Genomic DNA, 19,203 nt, shown 5'->3' with positions numbered 1-19,203 from the left:
TCAAACTTTCCTTGAATTCTCTGTTTTCACTTCTTTTAGATTCATAATCATTTTGATACTGTAAAAACTCACGTTGCAGTATTGGGTTACACTTTTCCTCTGTGCTGTTGGACCATTTTTCTGACTTGTTTTCTTCATCTGCAGGCGGTTTTGCTGATCTTTTCCTTTTCTCTTTTTAGCGGTACCTTGGTATGAATGTGATGATCTTCTATCTAAAATGGAACCCTAGATTAGAATAAGTTCAATCTTCATCAGTTTGAGGAAGATCCAGTGAAGGAGAATGGGAGGTGTTAGAATAGCTTCCTCAGTGTCAAAGCTTAAGGGCTCCCACTTCTGCAGCGAGATGGTGCCTTTGTGTAGCCAGATGTTCTCCTACCTCAGTACCAGGACCCTGAGCAGCTCTCCTTTGCCCACCCACCACACATGCAGCACTCAGGGCCACCTGCCCCCACCTCTTGCAAGTTTGCCTGGTTTGAGGTGTTGGGCCTGGTGCATGCTTACGGGCAATTTAATATTGGTTTTTTTTTCCTGTCTCCTAATTTTGCTAAAAATGTTGTGCGTATGTGTGTGCACATGTACATGTGTGTACGCATGTGTGTGTTGAGGGGGAAAGGGTGATTTTCCCTCTGTTTGTTGCTAGTTTTGAAGAGAAGAATTGGAACTTAGCAACCCTTCCTTAAAGACATAAAATGCTGAAAGGTAAAGAAGAGAAAGCAAGATTCTCAGTTTTTCATTTCCCTCCTGCCATCTTCTGTCAGGATAAACCCTACCTGTCCCTCCGTATTCCACAGATACTCTCACATTTATAGTGGATGGGGACCTATGACATTGTGTGATTCTGTGATTCATTTCCACAACATATCAGTAGTTTGTCCTATTTCCTTCTCACACCAGCTACCTTTGTCAGAGATAAAGAGGAATTGACTGGCTAGTGGAATAAGGTGGTGTTCTACTCAAGTGAGAAAAAGCAGAAGCCCTGGGTGAAAACAAATCAGTCTTGACCCTTCCTACTTAGGAATTAACATTCTACTCAGGTTTCAATTAATTATTCAAAGACGGTTTATGCTCCCTTACATTTGTTCGGTTTAGCCTGAGTGTTGACAGTTTTAGGCTGCGAGTTTGCCTGAGGCAAGGAGTAAGTGGAAGTCAGTCTTAAATCATCTTGTCTGATTGTGACCTGTGATAGAAGGTTTAGTGAGAAAGAAGTTCAGTTTAGCTAAGGGTAACAGGCATTGATTGGGTACTAGGTGCTAGAGATAGATTTAGGGCCTAAGTAAGAAACATTCCCTACTGTTTTATGTAAGTAAGCAGTCTTCCTCAAGTGAGTAATTATACTTCACATCCAGTGAGGTTGAAACTATTGACTAAAATAGAAGTTTCTAGTCTCTTTTTATCTCCATTAGCATATAGAAGCAAGTATATATCTGATTTCTGTCTGGGTCTCAGTGGTCTGTAAACGTTAGAACAGAGACCCTTTCTGACTTTTATGTTACTGGATTCCTGATGCCCATCACAACACTTGATGTAACACACAGATACACACACATGTACATGCACACACATGTATACACAATACATCAAATAAATAAAGAAATAGATAACAGTCAGGAAAATGGCTACTAACTGAATCTCTAATATCACTTTATTGTTCTGGGAATTATGGATTTTAGGTATCTCTGAAAGCAAGTATCAACTTTAGATTATATACAAATTTACTACATCATCTCAAATACTCTAATATAAAATATATCAAAAAGGTAAGACAATTAAGTCCAGTAATATAAGCATACTCTGAACACTGTATAATCTGACATTTATGGAGAATAAGGTCAGAAAAGCAGTTCACAATTTCTTTTTACTTGGACTGTAGATACTGTGTGTATAGTTTCAGATGTGAATGGGGTTTAGAATCAGAAGGACAAGGCTTCATGGCAGTTCCCCACTTGCTCTCTATTTGTCCTTCAGCAAAAGACTTAATCTTTCTAAGCCCTTGTTTTCTCATTTGTAGATAGAGATCACAGCACCTCACAGCATTCAATGAAGCAGCATGTAACACATGGCCGTTGGGAAGCACTTGTTCTGTTCCACTGATTTTAAACTCTCTGCCCTCTTCAGAACTCTATTCTCTGGCTCTGGTTTTCAGAATAAGAGCATTACTGGGTCACAGTCATTTTTAACCTAAACACATCACATCCTATTTGGTCGAAATGAATATCAATAAGAGTTGACAATTCTCAAACCCTCAAAATAGATTGTTGGTCTATGACCTGGTCCACAAGCACAGTAAGAGCCTCACTAAATGAAGACACACCCATTTTATTTTATTTTATTTTATTTTATTTTATTTTATTTTATTTTATTTTTTAAATAATTTTTTATTTATTTATTTATTTTTGAGACAGGGAGAGACAGAGCATGAACAGGGGAGGGAGACACAGAATCTGAAACAGGCTCCAGGCTCTGAGCTGTCAGCACAGAGGCCGATGCAGGGCTTGAACTCACGGACTGCGAGATCACGACCTGAGCGAAGTCGGCTGCTTAACCGACTGAGCCACCCAGGTGCCCCAAGACACACGCATTTTAATAGTGTTTCCTCAGGCATTGAGAAAGAAAGAAAGAAGAGACTTGGTTAAAAAAAAAAAAGATTTAGGAATGAGATTGAAATAACTCAATTTTTCCTTATAAACTAATGGCCTGGAAGCCGTGTAATTAAATACCATAAAGGCTCTGAATTCTGTTATTCCCTCTTGGAAACATCTTGATTGCCTCAGTCGTTAGCTTTCAGGATTTCAGCCTTGACCAGCATATTTCTAGTCTCATTAAAATTATGCATTAGTATTCAGTGACTTGTAAAAGTAAACTTTTTAGATAGCTTTTTGCGCCTGTATGTAACATACAAATGAATATATGGCATGAGAAGGACCATGATTTAAGGTTGCCCTTTTCATCCTATATAGTGTGTGTGTGTTTGTTGTTTGTTTATTTACTTAGTGATGTTTATTTTTGAAAAAGAGAGAGAGAAACAGATCATGAGCAGGGGAGAGGCAGAGAGAGGGGGGGACACAGAATCTGAAGCAGGTTCCAGGCTCCTAGCTGTAAGTACAGAGCCTGATGCAGGGCTCAGACCCACAAACTATGAGATCATGACCTGAGCTGAAGTCAGACACTCAACCCACTGAGCCACCCAGGCGTTCCAATGTAGTGTTTATTCTTAATATACAGTAAGGTTGAGTCACAGAGCAACAATTTGACTTTATAAAATTCTAAGTTTTGTTTTTTCTTTTTGAAAGAAAATGAGTAGCTTATTCTGATTCCCTCTGGGAGAATTGGATTAAATAATGGTTTTTAGAAATTCTGTTATGTAGCTTTTGCTTTTCTTGCTTTATGCCAAGTGTTTTCATAAATGCTAGCTTTCTCGTTGTGAATTTTGCTTTTATGAGGGTGAAAACAAATGACTGGTATGTATACAAAAATACAAGTGTGTATGTGTGTTTGTGTATATATATATATATATATATATATATATATATATATATAGTTTAATTTATTTATTTTTGAGAAAGAGAGAGACAGAGCATGAGTGGGGGAGGGGGAGAGACGGTGCCACAGAATCCGAAGCAGGCTCCAGGCTCTGAGCTGTCAGCACGGAGCTGGATGAGGGGCTTGAACTTAGGAACTGTGAGATCATGACCTTAGCCAAAGTCAGGTGCTTAACTGACTGAGCCATCCAGGTGTCTCAAAATATAAGTATTTATCAAAATAAAGTAATTGTATTAGTTTCCTAGGGCTTCTGTAACAAAGCACCACACACTGAGTGGCTTTAAGCAATAGAGATTTATGCCTGCCAGTTCTGTAGGCTAGAAATTTGAAACCAAGGTATTGGCTGAGTCATTTTTTTCTGAGGCTTTGAAAAAGGGATTTGTTCCAGACCTTTCTCCTTGGCTTTTAGAAGGCCATATTCTATGTCTCTTGACATCGTCTTGCCTTTATGCATATCTGTGTTCAAATTTCCCCTTTTATTATAAAGATGTCAGTCATATTGGATTAGGGCTCACCCTAATGACCTCATTTTAATGTAATTACTTCTGTAAGACCCTATCTTCAAATAAGGTCACATTTTAAGGTAGTAGAGATGAGGACTTTAACATACGAATTTTGGGGGGACAACAATTCAAACCCATATTAGTAACCATTTAAATATGAGCATTCTTTCCCTTTTAACCTGGGAGTCCTATGATGCTAAATGCTTTCTTAGTCAAACTATTTAGAATCATACAAAAAGGGTTTCTCCATTTTTGTTAACATTCAGGTTAATCTTCAGCTTTGTTTTCGAGGTTTTATAAAATGCCCCATTAAGGACTCTTTTTAATTATTCACTCTTCCACTGACAGATCATTCCCTGAGATGAAGTAATGTGCACTTTGAGACTTGTGATATATGGAAACTCAGCCTTGTTAAAGTCGTACAGTTAGAATGTGACCAAGCTGGAATCCAATTCTATGTGTCATTGACTCTAAAGTTAATGCTATTGGCATGGCCAACAATATCGTATTTTAAAATGTTCATTTGCTATTTGTCTTTTTCACTAAAAAAATTACTGATTTTCCAGATTGCAAATGTAGCAGGTACTCACTGAAGAAAATTTAGAGGAAAAAATCTCCCAGAATTATAGAGATGAATATTAAAATTGCATATAATTTTACCTTCCAGAGATAGTCATTATATATTAGCTTTTGGAACACACGTATAAACATTTTTATAATTCAATTTATATGTTTATATCTATAGAACTACATATGTATCACTAAAAGTTCTTTGTCAAAAACTTTTCAAATATCAAATCAGCTTCCAAGTTAAAAATCACCCTAATCTTACTGAAGAATTATTTTAACTATTTGAAATAAGAATTTTTTCATTGTTGGATTCTTTTGGAGAGAATATGGCACAAGCCTACAGAGTTGCCCCTGGAATAAACTTTCTGTTCTTACTTCCTACCATAGAGTCCCCAGGGATGAGTGGTCCAGGACAGAGAGAGGGCAAAGGCAACAGCCAGCACTTTGTCTTTGTTTCACTCTCTGGTTCATCTCTGAAGCCTAGACTTCTACCTAGGCATGAAGATATTTCAATAAGCAGCTCTTTCTATCCTCTCCCACTGATATAAAAACTGGGATATTTCTCAGGGGAAAGCCCGCACCCCACCCCAAAATGTGAGGCAACAATAAGGAGAAACTCTGCAGTCACTCTCCTAAATATAAGGAGAAACTAGAAGACCGTTGTGTCCATGGCCACCATATCTAGATTATTACAGAATTTAGAGAACCCATTGAATCTTTTCAGAGGATGACCAGGAGAACCTAAATCATGTCAGATGTGTAACACCCAGCACATAACTGAGGACAGGATCTGTGCTGAGTATCTCCTTTTGTTTGACCACAGTGTGATTCCAAGGCTTCTCTAGGGATATCTCACACCTGTCCCACAATTGTGCTTTTTTATATTATGTGACTTACACACTTAGCCCAACATTGTCTTCTCCTGAGCCCATTAGATTTAAACACTCATAATGAATTGGTTTGAGGTTTGACTCGCAACACTTTGCCGTGGTAAGGCTAGAATCAGTCCTGATAAAAATGCTTGAACCTGGCAGGCTGTGTTTCATGGTGAGGTGGTCTGGCTTGCCTGGGTGCAGTGGCATAGCTGGTTACGACTTGCAGAGTTGGTTGTTTACAGTAGCCCCAGTCACTTGTGGCCCAGGCCCATGTGTCTTGCTCCAGGGCTTATAATGGACCTAGAGTCTGTTCACATGGTACATATGGCCTTAGTTCCAGCACTCACTGTAATAGAATTAGAGGAACTCCACTACAGAACGAGTGAGATTTCTGTGGTGTTGCTACTGAGGTTGTTGAAGGTTGTTTTGGAGTATAAAGGTTGTGACTCTGTTTCTAGCACCTTCCGTGAGTTTCTCAGTTGTGTGTCTGCCTTAGGCAGCAGATGGAATCACTGCAACTCTTTCACTTTAGAGTCATGTGTCCTTATACTACCTTATGATCTACTTTTCAGATCATTGTGACAAGTTTTCTACTCTTATGGAAAATTCCTCTCATGGTTAAAGCTTTTAGTAAGTGCTATGAAGCTTAATAACTCTCTCTACTGAATAGGAATAATTATGTATTGGTTCATAAAATGTACTCATGGTCTCATTTTGTTATTAGAAAGGCTAGAATATTGATTCTTGAATGTGAAAATTTTATAGGTGAAAGACTCATAGTATCTAACAGTTCTTTTGCTTTTAAAGCTCCTTGGAGATGGAGGAAGAAATTAGTTAATAATCAAAGTGATGATTTGTCGTTTGATTTTCTATCAGAAAGCCTATGTCTTCTTTTAAAAATAAGCTTCCACATATTCTATGTTATTAGAAAATCTATGTGAAATTGCACTTCAGTCTCCCTATTGTTTCACCCGAAATATTTAAGGCTTTCTTAACATAGACTGTCAGAAAAATGTGCATATTCTAGTTGACCTTTAATCAGTATGTAAATGTGTAAGTGTGTGTTTGTGTATTTTTGCTATCAGAATAAAAGCGGCATTTCTAAACTGCAGAGTATTTTCAATGAATATAATAGGTGGCTCTCTTGCCCTATTATTGCTAAGCAATTAAAAACTTATCAGAACATGTGCTTTTAAAAATGATCACAGCTGTAAAGTCTCTGTGTTAATATTGGCAATCTCTGTCTCCTATTTAGAATTTTTTATCTTGTTAGAATAATTACGTTATTTTCAGATCCATTTTTTTTTTAGGTAGATGTGGCCCCTAGCCTAGTCCTCTAAATTAATCAGAACTCTTTGGTTACAAAGAAGTCCAGCTCAAGGTAAGTTAAGTAATTTGAATAATAAAAATAATGATGACAATGTATGAACCATCTTAGCTGGAATAATATTTGAAGACTTACAGATAAAAAAGAATAACTTTATAGCCAGTACCTCAGAGATTTATTTCATCGTTGGTGGGTTTTTTTTTCTTCATCATTTTCGTACCTCTTCTTGGCTTCATCCGCACATTGGCTCTCTCCACCTGAAATGGGTGGCACAACCTCCCATTGCTCAGAACTTCTTTCTCCCAGCATCAGTATGTCAATATAGGGAAGTATTCTGCTTGGCTGATTGGTTGGATTACATGACCACTCTCTGGACACATTACTGTTAAATGGACAATGAGATAATACAACTGGTTATTCCTGGAAATTGGGAAGTGAAGAGTAGGCAGAGAAACCCTTCCAGACTCATGTAAAATCAGAGTGTGATGGTTTCCCAAAGGACAGGAGGACTAAGCAGTCATAAACACCTGGCTACACAAGTTAAAGCTATATGCCATTTCACTCACCATTTGACCCAGCCTACCCCAAATGTCCTCTTCCCAAACTCCCTTCCACTCTGCTTTCTTGCTTTTCCACTGGAAAATTAACCTGTAACTAATTTTTTCAGTCTCCTACCCCTTCAAAGACTTAAAAGTAACAGCTTCGTTCTACTTAAAATTTCAGTGGACTAAAGTCCGTACTGTCCTTTTTGTCCTTCTAGGTACATTATTGCTTTTAGGAAAAACTAAATGAATCAACTCAGGGGTTATTTAATGATATTTCATGAAACCTACGTAAGGCATGGGCACTTCATAGTCAGAATTGGTATTGATATTCACGTCGGGACTGTTTCCTGGAGGCCCCTGCTGTAACTCAAGCTTCATTTTCCTGGTTGCTGGACAGTGGTAGGATCCTAGGTGGTTTGGGGACTGAATCAGTAGGGATTCAAGGAAACTCAAAGCAGCAACTACTTACTAACTTCTAACTTACTATCTTCATATTTTTTGCAATTATGTGGAATTGCTGACTTTCCAACCTGGGTTACCATATAAGTGTGTAGGATTAACGGTTACATAAGAGAATTACTTTGAGTAACTGACTTGAAGAGAATTGTTTGGGACACCAACTGAAGATGAAAACAGTTGCTCTGTAGCTTGTTTTCTTGTTATTTTGTTTTAATTTTTCTTTCCTTGTGTGTATTTCAAATGGGTCACCAAACCTCTTAAAATTGTATGCAGATTTTGGTGGATAAATGATATATGCATATTTTTTTTTTCTGGGAGAAAATCATTCACTTTTACCAGCTTTTCAAATGCCCCACCCCAATGAAATGTTAAAAATCACTGTCATAAAATGTTATATTCATAATTTCTGTCAATAGGGAAGAATAAAACTTGCCTAGGGACTTCATTCATATAAGAGTAGTGCCAAATAATTAGGCTACCATTTAAAAAGGGGTGGGATCATACATAGCACATGACTGTGGTTCTTCATTGAATGCTTACAACACCATTTTTATGCTTACTCCTGCAGTCATATTAATCATCAAATGAGGGATTTATTTTGTTTTCATTTAACTAGCTCATTACCAATTCTGGTTCACATGAACTCGTAGGTAAAAACTACACATATTCTTGTATTAGTTCTCATGAATTTTTCCACAGAGTGATAAGGTACGAAACAGTGCTCCATATCAAAGATAATTGGGCCTGAAGCTTGTCGGATTTTATAGAACAGTAGCTAGAAAAGTTTCAGTTTGCAATTTATAATGAAGAAAACTAGCCTAAAATTTAGAGGGGATTTCTAACAAGCCAGGAGTTTACAAGTCAAGTGGAGTCAGAGCTGTCTCTTTTAACAATGGTAAAGTCTAAACTTAGGCACTAGCCAGGCCAGACTATATCCTTAGAGTTATTAGAGGTAAACATTTGTCAAGGAACAAGCCCATTATTAAGACTGAATCTTAAGCGGTTTTAGGGGCACTTCATTTGAACAGTTCAAATGCTGTATGCTCTGTTGATCTTGAAATTGTTAAAGAAAAGCTATACAGTATTAAAGAATAATCCTGAGGCTTAGGCAGTGAGTAAGTAAGGATTGTACATAATGGGGCTAATGATTCTATTTTGAAAATTCTATTTTGAAAATATATAGGTTTGCCTATATAAATTTATTGTATTGAGTTTATTTTGCAAGAATATGGAATTTAATAGTTTTAACCTTATCCAACTCATGAGTGGCTTATATTTTCCCTTTTGCATGCTTTTACTTTAGCTGAGTCTTTCCCTGCCTTTTTTTTGTTTTGTTTTGTTTTGTTTTGTTTTGGCTATTCAACATACCTTGTCAAATGTAGCACTAACCCCATATTTGGTGTCCAAAATTGTGCAATTCACTTGGTATCAGGTGAGGGAGAAATTTTTTTCTGAAAGTACTTGAGATGAATCCCTCAAAGGTCCTGGGTTAATTCATGTATTCAACAAACATTTACTATGCATTTGTAAGTTAGGCATCAGCTGTGTTCACTGCAATGAGCAAAATGGACCTGATGTACAGTTAATTGGAGGAGACTGATGTGAACTAATCAGATGAGTAAATAACCATATAATTCCATATAATTCTAAGTGAGCATGAGAGCTCAGGGGGAAAAAAAAGATCAGAGAGCTTAAAAAGTAATAGAAGGGGTTACCTCCGATGGTGAGAAGGGAGATGTTATAAAAAGTTCTTTGGGAAGAAAATATGTTAGCAGTGACCTGTAGAATGACAAGTTGTCAGCAATTGTGAGCGAAATAAAATCTAAGTAGAGAAAGTAGTACAGGCAAAGGTCAACTCAGGAACTGAAGGAAGGCCAGTATGGGTAAAATGAGTGAGAGAGAGAGAATGGGATGCAATGAAGAAAGAGAACTTCTTGGAAGCCCTTGCGAAGTTCACCAAGTGTGCAGACACAAGTTACTATTGTGTTTCTGTGGGGACATGCTGCTAGACCTAACCAGGGAGTTGTTAGCACAAATGATGCGTATAACTTTCTGGTCTTTTAGGAACTCCTAAAATAAGGCTGGTAATAGATTGCATCACTTCTGCACTGGCATGGGACTTCTTAGCTATCAGTAAAACAAAGAGGAAGTGTTGGGTGATACATAAAGGGAGCCAGAGGTCAGGAAGAAGAGAGAAAGGTCACTTGCAGAGGCAGAATTAAGGTAAAAATCATGTTGTGTAATGTCATAGTAGGTTCTGCTGGAATGGGGGGTGGAGGGTGAATGGCATTAATGTGCTCTCAATGTGAAGAAGGAAGGGCTGTGAAGTAGTGCCCATGACCTTGGTGTAGTTACCCTTCTGAGACTCTAATTGCTTCATAGGAATAAAGAAATAAATAATAAAGTATTAGTCACTTTCTTTCACACTGAGGACATTTCCAGAGGAGCCCAAGGCCATTGCTGCTTGGGCAGAACTCATGACCTGTGACCCTGTCAAGAAGGCAGGGGACCCCCATCTTTCAATAGATGTTAGACTCCACCTGGTGTAGAGCTACACCTGAGGCCCACTTGGAAATGTGATATTGTACCTTCTCCCATTAACATCTTTGAAAAGATTGAATACTTCACAGTGCCTTCCTAAAGTCAGACCCAGGGGCATTTCATGGAGCTGCGGTCTTCAAACTGTGTGTATGAATTCTGCAGTATGCAAAGGCATTACAAAGTTACTTGGTTGTGTGTACTTTTGAAAACATCATTTCAAACCCTCAGTTAACATGTGTTCCCTTTCCTGAAACAGATCTGCCTGATAATGAATCCAGATGAAGTTACAAGTTCTCTTTTCCAATTTCTCTTTTCATAATTGTTCCTCTCCCACTTGACAAAGAAACTTTCACCTCTTTCCTAGTCCAAATTTCACTATGGTGCATTGATATGAAAAATACCAAAAAATTTTCTGAAAGAAATCAAAAGGACTATTTGAAATACTATCTTGGGACTGGTATGAAAAAGTGAACTACTCTAATGATTGAGCGACATTTTGTGTGTGTGTGTGTGTGTGTGTGTGTGCCAAAAAAAATATTATCAATTCTTTGCTTTTAACAAAATCGAAGGAGGATGTATTTCAAGGCTACAACTGATAGATAGTTGAGAATGATGTTTGATGTTACATCCTCAGTTTTGGAGTATTTTTTGGCATGTGTCTTCGTTGCAAGGCAACTAATGATGCATTTGTACCAAAACTTACCCCTTTTCCCATATATGTATTTATTTATAGCACTTGTTATAAAACTTAAATATAGGAATATAATTTATTCTGCAGTAAAATATATTCACTCACAAATGAGCAGATTGAGAAATTCAAGACCATTTATCTCATTAAGAGATGAATTTCCAATGAAACTTTAGTTTTTACATTTCACAGTTATTAAACTTATAACATGTTTCGAATAATTATATACTAAACTGTGTGATTATAATGATAGCTACATTTAAAAGGAAAATTTTAATATTTGAAGCATTATGGTTGCAGTGTATTTTTTAACAACTAAATGTCCACTTACATGCTTTTTTGTTGCATAGACATTTGATAGGGCTATAAAATGCATTAAAATTTAAAATACATTACGAATTTGATAATTTCTAAGTAAATAGAATGGAAATACAAGTTTAAGGAGAAATGTTAACAGTATTAAATTTCTGGTTGTTAATGAAGAATTGGTTCGTAAATTTTTTAAATGAATAATGGAGACCAAATTGCCATGGCCTTTAGATTTCATTTAGTTTAAGGAAGTTATTTAACAGTTTTATTTTAAAATGTGAATTTTACAGTGGGTTGCCCATTCCTGGAATTTGTTTGCTTGTTTACTTATTTATTTATTTTGCAAATATTTAAACTTATAATGAAAAGAAATAAATTTGACTTTAAAATATATGAGGGAATAATAGTTAATCAAAAATATCTTAGGGGTGCCTGAGTGGCTCAGTCAATTAAGCATCTGTCTTGATTTCAGCTCAGGTCATGATCTCATCGTTGATGAAACTGAGCCCCGTGTCAGGCTCCATGATGAGTGTGGAACCTGCTTGGGATTCCCTCTCTTCCTCTCTCTCTCTGCTTCTCCCCAGCTCTTGCACCTTCTCAATAAACAGACAAACAAACAAACCGAGCAAAATATTTTAGATAAAATAAAATTCAAGTTTGATCGTCACCGGCAATTGAGGGTTTCTTCCCAGATCTGACTTCCTTTCTAAAAATCCTTAGAGACTATTGCCAACTGTAGCCATAGTTAAACCCATATTTGATCATCAGATATGCTAAAAATACATAGAGATTGGAGGCATGGACTTGATAGCATAAAGTGTTAGCAGCAACAATAATCTATTGAGAATTATAGCCCTGATGAGAATTATTAACCTATAGTCCTTTTAATTTCTTGAGGTTAGAATGTTGGAGGGATGTCCTTGGAAAGGTGAGCATACATATCTGGAGGGATGCACGATGGAAAAGACTGGGGACAAAGGCCTTGTACCTTCCAGGTCATAGTGAAAGGTCTCTATTCTGTGGACAAGTCTATGGGAGAAAGAGAAGAAAATAAGAGGAGAATATATCCAACTTAGAAATAAGAGATAGGGAAGAGTAGGTTAGAAGTGTTTGATTTTTTTAAGCTGAAAGCGAGAATAGAAAGGAAAGGGAAAAAAAAAAAAGAACTAACATCCTAACAAAAGACAAATGATTGGGAAATTCATGGTAGGATGAAATATATTAGATTTAAATCAGTAAAAAAAAAGTTAGAGACAAATGAGGCCAAAGGTTAGAAATAAAATCAAAGCAGATAAGGTATTAAAAGAGTAGAGTTATGTTATGAAAATAAATATGTAAAGGAAATTAAAGATTAAGAAAAGAAATGTAGAACTAAAGAAGTGAAAGAAAATCAAACTAAAAAGCTTTAAAAAATAAGTAATAATCCGTAGGAGGTGAAAAGGTAATAGAAAAAGATGTGTGGGGAGCAGAAGTTGAGAGGACTGTGACTTAGTGCTGGATGAGCAGAGCAGGGACCCTTCTGTCTCTTCCTCAAGTAAGACCTGGTGGCCTGCACCCCAGTGAATGGGTTGCACTTACACGTTAGCCATGTTTCCTTTATACAAACATCTGAGGCAGGGGAGTGCCTGGGCTTGGCCCCAAGCAAGCAATTACCCCATATTTCATTGTTGTGTTGGAAAGATTATTCAGCAGGGACATCCTTGCATAGATAAGACAGGTGATGGCATGACAAGGTGACATGGGAGAGACTAGGAAGGTGGTACTTCCATCTCCATCTCAGTTACTTATATCTCACTTACTTAGTTACATTACCTCCATCTCACCTACCTTGCCTCTGATAGGGTTGGTTGTCTCTGAAAGCTAATAGAAGAAAGTTTGGGGAGCATTAAAGAACCTGTGCACTGAGTAGAGCCTAGCTTCCTACTACCCCAAATAGAAGCAGGTCTGTGGTCTCCAGCTTCTCATGCCCTACCTGAAGAAGGGACTCTAACATCACTGTGTTCATCAGTGCAGCATTGCAGAAAGCAAGAATCCGAATCCCAGACCCATTTGTCACCCAGTGTCCTTGGAGTGCATGTTGCCCAGCAAGGGCAAGGAAGCCCTTAGGGTAGGTTGCCAAGTGTGTGTGGAAAGAAAGGGGCAGTTAGATGACGGAAACTGATAGCATATTCAGCGGTCTCAACTCCTTTTTTTTTTTTTTTTTTTTTTTTTTTTTTTTTGTAGAGCCAATCTTTCCTCTAGGAATCCTTAGCCATTTTTTAGCTTCCTGTAGCATGAGCCACATTGCTTGCTTCTCAAAGCACAGAGTTTTCTCCATGCTCCCATACCTAGATTCCCTCTGGGAATGGGGATTCTTTTCTCCTAGACCTTACAGATGCTGCTATATAAAAGGCCACTGAGACCATTGTCTTGTCCTGCTCTAGTCTCTTATCTAAGGTGTTCAGTAGTGATGAATAAACTTTAGTGTAGGCATAGATAAGCATATGAAATAACCTGGAAAGCATGGATCACTGCTGTAAAAACTGACTCTGGCTGCGTCAAGGAATTTGATTCCACTGTCGTTTAGTGAGTGTTTCTTAAATGGGCTACCTGACAGTAATTTGTCAGATTCTTTCTAGGCCTTTCCTCAGAGGTACCAGCCTTGTGAGCATCATGTCAGTTAGTATGTTTTTCTGGCAATTTTTTATTCCTGGGAAGATCATTTTACATTAAGATACATATTTCTAGAAGCAGAGAAATGTCTGACTGAACTAAACATTTATGGAAGTTAAAATAAGAATTTGTGCTTTTTTAGTAGCATGTCACAGCTTTTCCTGAAAATCTCAGGCAAAAGTAAGTGACATGGGTAATAAAACAGTTCCTTATATAAAACGGAATGAAGAAAAGAAAAAGAATCCAAGTACACTATTACTACACTTCGGGCAAAACTTTCAAAAGTTTGTTATGATAAATATGTTATATAAAAGGCAAATAATGTATATTGTAAAATGTCACTAGATCACTCAAAACCTATGAATACAATGAGGTTCCATTAACAGTGTTGCCTGATCTAATTCATTGTGTCTGCCTCCCCCCCTCCTTTGCATGGCTGCGTCTCCTCAGTCACTCCTGTCGTCCCTCTTTGTCTTCCTGTTCCAATATCCTCCGTTTATTTCTGAGAGTCTCCAATGTTTCACATGCACTGTAAACAGTTGTGTTCCTTGCCATCCCTCACCTGAGTCTGTCTCCTTGCTGTCATACATGGGAAAGCTGTCCTTCTAGGCAGGGCCACCCTTCAGTGGTGCCCGATCCCTCTCTCTGTGGATAACGTATCTGTGGTCTCTGACATCCATATGTCTAAGATGATGGAGGAACTGGCTCTTTGCTGACCTCCATGCTGTATTTTGTCCCCTGTACCCTGTTTGTGCTCAGAGTTTTGTTTTGTTTTTAATGAATATAGTTTCTTGATCATCTCATGATAACCCCTCTATTCTTTTGGGCTAAAAGCCAAGCTATCATTTGTGAATGTATTGTGTTTAGGGGCATCCAATATTTTTTAGAAAGAAAGGTGACAGACACCATGACATTCCCCAAACCCCTACAGTATTAGTCAATTCAGGCTACCATAACATGATCACATGGAATGGGTGGCTTAAATGACAGGAATTTATTTTTTCACTCCTCTGGGGGCTGAAAGTCTGAAATCATGGTGCCAGCATAGTCAGGTTCCTGATGATATCTCTTCTGGCTTTCAGACAGCTGCCTTGCTACTGTATCTTCACATGGGAGATAGAGAGGGTTCTGCTCTGTCTTCCTCATCTTATAAGGGTACCAGATCCTTAGGACCACAAGTAACCTTGATATCCTCCTAAAGGCCATATAGCCAAATATAGTACCCTTGGGGAATAGAGTTTCAGCATATGAATTTGGGGGGCACAATTCTGTCCACAGCACCTACTATTCTCCTGTTTCTTATTCCTCTCACTTCAACATGACAACTGCAAATCCAAGGCATCAATCTCCTTCCCAGCTCACCTTCCAAAGTAAAACTAGCTGTGCAAATCAACCCACGGATATAGTGCGGCAACAGCAAATAGCCGAATTGCAAATTCCTTTTTGGGCACATTTAGGACAACAGTGTATATAATTGTTATCACAGAAGTCGTAACTTCTCTGTGATATGGAATACTTAACCTTCCTTCTGGAATATTCTCTTACCTGCCTCAAGAAATTGCTGAAGCAAAATGAACAAACCTTTTAGAATTTCTTTAAAAAGGAAGAGAATTTATTTGAGCCTAAGTTAGGGCAGCTGCCCAGAATACTCAATCTTCACAAAGAAGGGAGTACTCTGGAAAAGGAATGTTTAATACAGGTGTGTGTGTGTGTGTGTGTGTGTGTGTGTGTGTGTATTTGTAAAAAAAAATTTAATGTTTATTTTTTAGATAGAGACAGACTATTAGTGGGGGAGGGATAGAGAGAGGGAGACACAAAATCCAAAGCAGCTCCAGCCTCTGAACTGTCAGCACAGACCCTGATTCAGGGATTGAACCCACCAACTGTGAGATCACGACCTGAGCCAAAGTCAGATGCATAACACTGAGCCACCCAGGCACCCCCATATATATAGATATCTCTCTATATAGATATATATATCTCTCTATATAGGTATATATAGATATATCTATATCTATATATATAGATACCTATATAGAGAGATATCTATATAGATATATCCCATATATATGTATATATATATATCCCATATATATGTATATATATATATATATATTTTTTTTAAGTTTATTTATTTTGAGAGAGAGACAGAGACAGAGGGACAGAGGGAGAGAGAATTTGACTCAAGGCTCAATGTCATGAACCATGAGATCATGACCTGAGATCATGACAAAATCAAGAGCTCCTGGACACTTAACGAACTGAGCCCTCCACGCGCTCCAGGTTATGTATGTTTTTAGTTACATCAAGAGTCACACATCATCATGACAAAGGACATCCCAGAAAATTACAAACTTTATCTTATGCTTTTAGTATGTACAAGGTGGCAGGTTTCAGAGGTATGGGACCAGAACTTAGGGAAAATCTTACTGCTATCTTTAGTTTGAAATGTTTCTTTTAGGTCATTTGCCAACAAAGCAGATGTACACTGTATGCTTGGGGCAAGAATAGAGCCCATACTTTGAAGGTTAATTAAGGCATTCTGACCTTCATGGATGTAAAAGTGTAGCTTCCCTGGGAGCCCAGGAGCAGGGCCCACAAACATTAAATGTTGAAAGTTTCCTTTATCCCATCCCACCTGTAAACAACTCTGTGCTATAGCTCTCTACTGACTGGGGAGGTCTCTGATTAGAGTTAAGCCTGCTGATACACCTTGGACTTATAGAATGCAAGATCACAAGTTTGGTCAGAATCAGGCCAGTCAGACCCGATTCTGAATACTAGCTGCATTATTTACTACCTGCCAGGACTTGGCAAGTTATTGTAACCTCTCCAACACTAAGTTTTATTCTTCAGCAAATGAAGAAAATGAACAATACTTACCTTGCAGAACTCTTGAAAATTAAAATAATAAAGTAGCACGCACCCAGGATTATGCCTAGAACATGGATTACTGACTTGTTATATGATGCTTCAAAGAAGAAAGAGGAGAAGAAGGAGGAATCTGCTTTAAGGGGTACTTGGAAGTAATAAAAATGATCTTTCATTTACTAAAAGAAACTATTGCATTTTTAGAAAAAGGAGGGTGGGAAAACCATGCAAGTAAATTAAATAATCAGTGAGGTACTGAACTTCTCAAAATTTTGGAAATTTGGGGTCTATCAAGACACAGTGATATCGTAATATAGTTTCTTAAGCTCTACTAGGTTTTATAAATTTTAGGTTTGTTTTTATATTTACACAAATAATAACAGTTCATTTACTATTTTGAGACCTAGAACGATTTATAAGGATATTTAAAGGAGAACTTTAGAGGCGTCTGGGTGGCTCAGTTGGTTAGGTGTCCAATTTCGGCTCAAGTCATGATCTCACATTTTGTGCGTTCGAGGCCCGCGTTGGGCTCTGCACTGACAGCTCAGAGCCTGGAGCCTGCTTCAGATTCTGTCTCTCTCTCTCTCTCTCTCTCTCTCCACCTCCCGCTACTTGTGCCCTCTCTCTCTATCTCTCAAAAAAACCCATACATTAAGAAAATAATAATAAAAGAGAACTCTAGTGTGTCTTCTTTACTGACCTTCAAGAAAATAGGTTGAACTTTCCTCCTTGTTTCTTTCAGCCCAAGTTTATAATTCCAAAGCCAGGTGAAGAGACCTGTGCCTGGGCCCATCCAGTCTTCTTGCCCTCTGTTTTTGTCTGCCCAGGGTAGAAGGGAGGGGGGGGAGAGGGGGGAAGGGAAACGGAAGGAAGGACGGAAGGAAGGAATGAAGGAAGGAATGAGAAGGGCGGAAGGGAGGGAAGGCGGGAAGGAGGGAATGGCAGGAAGGGAAGTGAAGGACGGAAGGACGGACGGGAAAGGTAAAGGAAAGGAAAGGAACGGAAAGGGACATTCCTTACCTAACGTTACCTGTCCCTTACTTCCTTTCCTTTCCTTTCCTTTCCTTTCCTTTCCTTTCCTTTCCTTTCCTTTCCTTTCCCAGAACACTCCACAAATTTGCATGTCCTCCTTGCATAGGGGCCAGGCTAATCTTTTCTGTATCATTCTAATTTTAGTCTATGTGCTGCCAAAGCCAGCACCAGAGTCACTTAAAAGAACACATGCCATACCTTAAGGAGGAGGCAAGCAGTAGGGCTTAGCAATGGAGCATGCAAGAACTCAGCATTTTTTCCTAGCACTTGGGGAACATGAATAAGTGAAGTGTGGGCATATATGAGTGAATACATCAGATGTCAGGGGACTGAATTTATTTGTGTCAAAAGAGAGCAGAGAATGCTATCCACTTAATGTTCTTGTTTGTGAAATTGCTTTTTCCTCTTTTATTTTGTTATTTTATTGTCTGTGATCATTGCAGAAGCATCAGAAATTACAGAAGAGCCAAGTGGTTTCTCTGGAAAAATTATAGATGGTGATGGATGACGATGTAATCGTGTGACAGTAAAATGCTGTATTGAGTACTGAACTCCCTGCTGGATTATAGAAAGAACACATGAGTAGATAAAAGCACAACAATTTTCTTTTCACTGTGTCTCAGGAGAAAACAATGCAGATCAGCATAGATGGAAGCAAATGAGATTAGTTAAAGGAAGGAACTTAAATAGCATAGACCAAGCCGGAGTAGTGATTGCAAAAGAGATGACTCACCTAATAAAAGCATAAATGAGAAAACGTGTTGTTTCATCTTAGATTTTATTGGTCATTTTTGTGAGGTGATTTCATGCTTTAGAAAGGAATCACATAATACGGACTGAGATAAAGAGCTGATAATGATACGGTTAGCTGAATTAAATGATTCTAGACCCCGGATTGAAATTTCATTTCTATTTTCTAGGTCAACTGTCTACATTGTTTCAGTGAACTGATTTGATTGTAAAAACTACTGTGCTATTGGGAGATGGCTCAAAAACATCTCCATGAACTGTGTAGACTACTGTGCAAGAATATACTGTGTACAGGGCCATGCAATATTTTTTAAAGTATTGGTAAAAATTTTAGGGTCATGTAAACTACTTACATGCCCTTAATCACCATAAGATATAGAATGCACATGTAGAACATAAATTTCATACATGAAAAAAGAATAGGTCATACACACACATGTATTTACAATCACCTCACTATTAAGGGGTCATGATTAAACATAGATTCTATTTGACTTACCCAACTTCTTAATAGTAGAATAAAGAACTTCTTTGGAGAAAG

General features: G+C 37.9%; 1 protein-coding gene and 1 pseudogene across 1 annotated transcript in view; one reads left to right on the top strand and one right to left on the bottom strand.

The window, feature by feature from the left end:
- The window catches only part of LOC116737743 (cAMP-specific 3',5'-cyclic phosphodiesterase 4D-like), a 171,351-nt gene that overhangs the window by 80,941 nt on the left and 71,207 nt on the right, over window positions 1–19,203 (top strand). The gene's annotated exons all lie outside the window — the stretch shown is intronic.
- Window positions 17,982–18,080, bottom strand: LOC115526536 (annotated as a pseudogene).

The sequence above is a fragment of the Lynx canadensis genome, chromosome A1 (assembly GCF_007474595.2).
Source record: "Lynx canadensis isolate LIC74 chromosome A1, mLynCan4.pri.v2, whole genome shotgun sequence".
Taxonomy (NCBI): Eukaryota; Metazoa; Chordata; class Mammalia; order Carnivora; family Felidae; genus Lynx; species Lynx canadensis.
The sequence above is the reverse complement of the archived record's forward strand: the minus strand, read 5'-3'. Positions and strand labels throughout refer to the sequence as shown.